This window comes from Vombatus ursinus, unplaced genomic scaffold (assembly GCF_900497805.2).
Source record: "Vombatus ursinus unplaced genomic scaffold, bare-nosed wombat genome assembly UNPS02014864.1, whole genome shotgun sequence".
In the NCBI taxonomy this organism is placed as follows: Eukaryota; Metazoa; Chordata; class Mammalia; order Diprotodontia; family Vombatidae; genus Vombatus; species Vombatus ursinus.
The window spans coordinates 3,979,719-3,986,677 of NW_020954642.1; the positions used below are offsets into that span (position 1 = coordinate 3,979,719).

At 40.7% G+C, this 6,959-nt stretch overlaps 1 pseudogene; it reads left to right on the forward strand.

The window, feature by feature from the left end:
* Positions 1-6,291: 6,291 nt before the first annotated feature.
* Positions 6,292-6,711, forward strand: LOC114027907 (annotated as a pseudogene).
* The last annotated feature ends 248 nt before the right edge of the window (positions 6,712-6,959 follow it).

A 6,959-nucleotide genomic window follows, 5' to 3' on the forward strand; every position in this document is an offset into this window, starting at 1 on the left:
TAGCATTATTAAATGGTTCAACATAACAACAATAATAAAAAATAAAGAGCTTTAGGTTTTGCAAAGTGCTTTATAAATATTCTCATTTTATCCTCATAACAATCCTGGGAGGTAGGTGCTATTATTATCCGCATATTATTGAGACAGACAAAGCTTAAGTGACTTGCCCAGGATCACACAGCTAGTCAGTGTCTGGATGAGGACTTGAACCCAGGTTATTCTGACTCCAGGTCCAGCTCCCTATCCATTTTGCCACCCAGTGGCCTCGCTGACATCAGATACTGAGATGATTTTGTCAATGAAAGTGACAGTAAAAAAGACGCATTATCATCTACTCCGTGGCTGTACCCTGAGCACCATGGGACCTTTCCATCTAACTTGTAGCTGAAACCTTCTACATGTTCTATTCTCTTCCCCCTTTAGAATGTGAGACCCTTGAGAGTAGAGACAATCTCTTCTATTTGTATTCCCAGTCCTTTTGCTCATAGTAAGTACTTATATTATTCATTCATTCAAAGTCCCTTATACCTCTAATAATTAATATCCTAAGATCTTCTCTAGCTCCAACATTCTACATTTTCTCTCTCTCTCTCTCTCTCTCTCTCTCTCTCTCTCTCTCTCTCTCTCTCTCTGTGTGTGTGTCTCCCCCTCTGTCTCTGTCTCTCTCCTTTCTCTCTCTCTGTCTTTCTCTGTCTCTCTGCCTCTGTCTCTCTGTCTCTCTCTGTCTCTGTCTCTGTGTGTCTCTCTTTCACCACTTACAAATTCTCATTGCACTGAACTGAAAGCCTACTTCAGACACAACCTGAATAAAGTCTAAAAGTTCCAAAGAAGCCTCTAGGTACTCATAACTATGCACACCTCTTAAAGACCAGAGACATTATCGCTAGAGCGCACATGACCCACCAAAGATAAAAGGCCTCACAGAGATGAGAAACGGATAGCTCTCTGGGAACGCACCAGCATTTGAGGTCTGTTTGTTTGATCCCACTGCCAAAGAAAGCCGAACTGTGGTGTTTCTGAAAAGAGGTGGGGAAGGAATATTTTTTCTAAAGAGGTCCATAGAGAAAACCTCTCAGCCTTCATGTCTCAAAGACTTTATTAATCATTATATGAAAAAGATTCAGCCTATTCCCATCGATGCAGTCCTAACAGAAAAGAGCTCACGGTTCCACAGCCCTCCAAAGTCTACAAAGCACTTTACTCACACATAACATGCCTGTGAGGTAAGTAGGAAAGTTATGACTATCTCCACTTATAGATGAGACCTAGAGAGGAGAAATTACTTGTCAATTGTCATACACTCCTATTCAACAGGAATTTATTAAGTGCCTGATACTATATGTTTAAGGTACCATAAGAGGTTCCAGGAAAACAAAGATAGCCCAAAAATATTTCCTGCCCTCAAGGAGCTTGTCTTCTACAAGAAATTGGTTTTGTTTTCTTTTTGTAGAAGGGAAAGAGAAAGAGCCAAGTTCAGTGAGATGATTAGTATAGGAAACTCTCCACGAGGAAACTCTATACTAAAATACATTGGCACGAGCTCTGAGATTAGAGTATTAAGAGTTATCAGAAACAAGACTTGAACTCAGGTCTTCCTGACTCCCAGATTGGCATTCTTCCTCCACCTCACTCACTGCCTCTCACAGGAGAGGTAAATGTGTCAACAGATGAGTATGTACATGGACAGAGAGTAACAACCAAGAGAATGGCTTCCCTTGGGAGGGAATGGGTAAATTTTACCTTGAATGAAGCTAAGGATTCTAAGAGATGAAGGGAGGCTGGAGGAGAGAGATAGAGGCCCAGAAGATGGAATGAGGAGATCAGAGAACAGGAGGTAGATAAATTTGACTGGAACTTGCAGCATATGAAGGGGAGTCATGGGAAACAAGCCTGGAAAAGCTAACTAGAACCATATCATGAAGGGTTTTAAATGCCATGCTGAGGAGTTTGTATTTTATCCCTGAGGCAATGAGAAGTCATTGAAAGTTGCTATGCAGGGGAGAGACATGGGAGTTTAAAACCTAGCTCCTAGTCTTTCTCTCCATCACAATTTGGAGCGTTCTTATATTGGGAGGCTTCAGCATACATGCTAACATTTCTTCATCATGAACTATGGTTATTAGATTTTTAAAACATATTTGAACACATCATGCATATCATATTTATAATTTTGTAAGCATACTGCTTCCCAAAGTCATCAACCCGATTAACTCCCATAATCCACACCTTCACTCCATTGCAACAAACACACAAGGATGGGCAGTCAATCCATCAACAAACATTTATTAAGTGCTTACCGTAAGCCAGAAACTGTGCTAGGCACTGGGGTTACAAAAGACAAAGACAAAAACAAAAACCAATAGAACAAGGCCTTCCCTCGAGGACCTATTTTGTGTTTCACTTTATAATATTCATAATCAGGGTGACACTAAACAAGGTTATGTCTCCTGGTACGTCTTTCAAAGAATCCTATGATTTTGACCTAAGGATGGGAGGTGCTTTGTTAGAGTAGCACCTCTAAGGAGATATTTTGCTCCACCAAACCAAATGCTTTTTATAGTCAACAAACAATCAACACATTTCTCTATGGACTCCAGAAAGACCTTATATTCTCTAGAGAACATAAGAAGGACTTTATATTCTCTACATCTCTCAATCAATTAGGTAAAGAAGCAAATGGCTTTCTGTGAATGTGTCTGAATTCAAAGTCTGTCCCTTTGATCCACATTGCCTAAAGATGGTCTATATTCATTATTTCTGAAGTGGTCTGGGAAGGAATGTCTTTCTGGAGTCCATAGAAAAAATATCTGTGCCGTCACATCTCAAAACTTTTTATTCATTAGGATATGGGTAAGAGATGTCTGGAGTAGTCACCCACATTGTGCCTCTCACACAGGGCGTTTTGACAGTACTTGCCATCTGGGCTGGCTCACTCCCTCCAAACTTCTCTCTCACACTGGCAGAGCTAAGGTCCCAGCAAAGAATCACCACCACATGATTGCACTCAAACTCTCTCAGAGTCATAGGAGTACCCTTGTTGTGTGTATGTAAGGGCATACACACCCTTACTCTCCACTCCAGCTCTTGATTCCCAACTGATGTGCTTCCATTTGTACAAAACCAGCTGATTACAATGAGGACATATTTAGATCTTAAACATAGCCATTTATTTAGCAATAAGGCAGAACAAATAATAATAAAATTATTTATAATCACTATTATTTATATAAGTACTCTAAGGTTTAGGGGAAACTAGGTGGTAGAGTGAATAGAGTACCAAATGTAGAAAAATCTTCCTGAGTTCAAATCTGGCCCCAGACACTTACTAGCTGTGTGACCCTGGGAAAGTCACAGCCCTGTTTTCCTCAGTTTCCTCATATATAAAATGAGCAAGAGAAGAAAATGGCAAACCACTCCAATGCCGTTGCCAAGAAAACCCCAAATTGGGTCACAAAGAGTTGGTCACAACTAGAAAACAACTCAACTACAACAATATTTGCAAAGATATTTTAAAATATTATCTCATTTGATCCTCACAAAAACCCTGGGTGATAGTTATTATCATCCCCATTTTACATATGAGGAAACTGAGGTCAAATGATTTGTCCAGGGTCCCACAGCTAGTAAGAGTCTGTCTGGATTTGAACTCAAGCCTTGAAGCTGTGATAAGTTGAGCTTTAACCCAGTGGCAATTACAAAGAGCCAGCCAGCATGGCTTTATTCAAAAAACTCCGTGTTAGATTTGCCTCTGAGTACAATGAGATGGATTTAAAAGCAGCTGGATGGCTAAACTCAAATCATAATTGTATTCATGTCTCAATGTCAGAATGGCACAAGGTCTCCAGTGGGATGCCGCAGGGATTTCTGCTTGATCCTCTGCTTTCTAACATCTTTTCAATGACCTGAATAAAGGCATTTAGGACATGCCCATCAAAGTTGCAAATGACACAAAGCTGAGAAGGATTAACATGCTAGATGATAGAATCATGATCCAAAAGGATCTTGACTGGCTAGAGCATTGGACTGAATCTAATAGGATGGATTTCAATAGGGGTAAATATAAAGGCTTATACTTGGCTACCAAAAATATCAACTCCACAAATATAAAATGGGAGGCATGGATATTCAGCAATTGTTCGGAAAAGGATCTGGGGTTTTAGGGGACTACATGCTCAATGTGAGTCAGTAGGGTCTTGTGGTACTCAAAAAAGTTAATGCCATCTATGCATTAGCTTCCAGAGCAGTAAAGCAATAATCCTACTGTATTCTGCCCTTGTCAGACCTCATCTGGAGATTCATGTTCAGTCCTGGGCATCATGATATAAGAACATTAATAAGCTGGAAAGTGGCCAGAGGAGGTCAAGCAGGATGATAAAAGACCTCAAGTGATGATTAACTGAAAGACCTGGGCAGGTTTTTCCATGGAAAGGAGCGGGGGGAGGTAGGCTATCACTCTTCAATATTTGAAGGGCTAGCTGCACAGGGGGTGGATTCTCTCTCCGTGGAGGTCTTCATGAAGAGGCTAGATGACCACATGGCAGGAATGTTAGAGTATAAGGACCAGTAGAGCAACTTGAGGGAGGGGATGAGGGGCTCTGTCTCAAGTTTCCATCTTTTTTTACACTGTTGTTTTCAGACCTAGTTCTGGGGGATTGGAAGTTTTTAGTGCTTCTAAGGTGGTGTGATCCGGGAAGAGGTGTGGACACTTCTCTCTTGGTCTGAAATCTAGTCCTTACACAGGAAGGGCCCCTGATCCCTTGGGATTTTAATCAATACTGTTCCTCAGGGCCTCTCCTCCCTTGGGACCAGAAATGATACCATTCCTCAGGGACCCTGATCCTTAGGGCTGGAAGTGATACTGCCCTTCAGGGCTTCCACTCCCTCTTGACTGAAAGTGCTCCTTTCTACCCTCAAACTATGACCCAGAAGTGAACATAGGCAATGCAATTGCCAAATACAGTTTAGTCCTGCATCCAGTACTAGCAAAGGGATACCCTGTAATTTTCTGACCAGTTGCCAGGTTCCCTTACCATCCAGAGTTCCTGAAGCTACAGCTGCTTCTATCATCACCACCCAGTCCCACAACTGGGTTTCATCCATGTGGGCTCCAGACCAACCTCTTTTACCATGTCACAGATCTCTCTTTCTGACTTCCTATGTTGTCTTGGGCTGGAAGAATGTCTCACTCTAGCCTTTTGTTGGTTCTGCCACTCCAGAATTCAATTTGAGGCATTATTTTAAAGTTATTTGGAGGCAAACATTGGGAGAGTTCAGCTTTCTCTACTCCACCATCTTGGCTCCTACTCCAGAAATTCCAATAAAAATGTTTAAAAGAGAGGCAGCTAGGTGGCACAGTGGATAGAGCACTGGCCCTGGAGTCAGGGGGACCTGAGTTCAAATCCAGGCTCAGATATATAACACTTACTAGCTGTGTGACCCTGGGCAAGTCACAACCCCATTGCCTAGCCAAAAAAAAAAAAAGTTTAAAAGTAAATATGCTTACTATGCAAGCAAAATTTAAGAATCTCAAAGACAGGATGCATAGACACAACCTAAGGATCATAAGTCTTCCAGAAGAACATGACAGGACAAAAAACCTTAATGTCATAATGAAAGAAATGATAGAAGAGAATTGCCCAGAACTTCTGATCATAGAAAATGAGATCACAATTGAAAGAATTCACAGATTGCCTAAAACAGAAAAAAAAAAAAAACAACAACAACAAGATTTCAAACTCCAAGATGCATAGTGGTTAAATTTAACAATGCAATTCAGAAACACGTTCTGCAAGTTATCAGGAGGAAGATTTTCACATAGAAAGGAAAGGACATTTGAATAACATAAAACTATTCTGTACCTACTAGAAAAAAGGAGGAGGGAGTGGAATAATGTGTTCCAAAGGGCATTGGACCTGTGGATGCATCCCAAGGTGACCTATCCTGCAAATCTGAGCTTAATCATCCAAGATAAAATATGGATTCAATAACAAAAAACAGTTTGAAACATTTTTTGAAAGAAAACCAAGGGTCCCATCAAGCAGCAGAGGAGCAGAGCAACTGACATGATCCATGCTCATGGCCATTTCCCCCTTCCTCTCCTCCCTTTTCTTCTTTCTTCTTCCTTCCTCCTTCCTCCCCTTCACTCCCCACCCCCACTTCCAGATCAGCCTGGTCCAGCCCACCCAATCCATCCCAGCCTCACTCTGAGGGGCAGCCAGAAGCCTCCTGGCTAGTGTCCAGTTGGTATACATCTGTTAAAGTTGGGGAAAAGAAAACACTTCTTGACTAAAGATGCCTCCTAAATTCAAGTGCTACCTAAATGATGATGATCATGATGTCACTGGTTCCATGAAAAGTGAAAGGAGAAATCTTTTGAAAGAAGACTCAAATGAAGAAGAGGATTTTTTCCTAAGGAGCTCATCTGGAATAAAATTTAGAGCTCAGAATGACAAAATTGGACATGTATGGAATCAGGTGGATGAAATAATTTCTGTCATGAAAGAGAATATTAAAAAAGTGATTGAAAGAGAAGAAAAACTGGATGAGCTACAACACAAATTAGAAAGCTTATCAGATAAGGCAACAGCTTTTAGCAACAGATCTAAATAGCTTTGAAGACAAATGTGGTGACATGGATGCAAAATGGAGGCAATCACAGCTCTGGTTGCTGGTATCCTTATCATTCTTACTGTCCTCAAATATTCACCTTGATTTGGTGACCAGAGATCTCCATTAAAACAATTCTGGGACAATGTAACAAGTAGAAGAAGAAGAAGAAGACTGCTGCATAATTTAATGAAATACATACATAACTTTTTAAAGTATTTTTTTCCCCTCAAGGAGTAAAAAGAACCAAGTGTCCAGTTCAAATTGGAACATTGACAAGTTACTGATTAGCCTCCTCCTCTTCACAAAAATATATATTTATTCATTTTTTTTTCAGCGAAGCAATGGGGTTA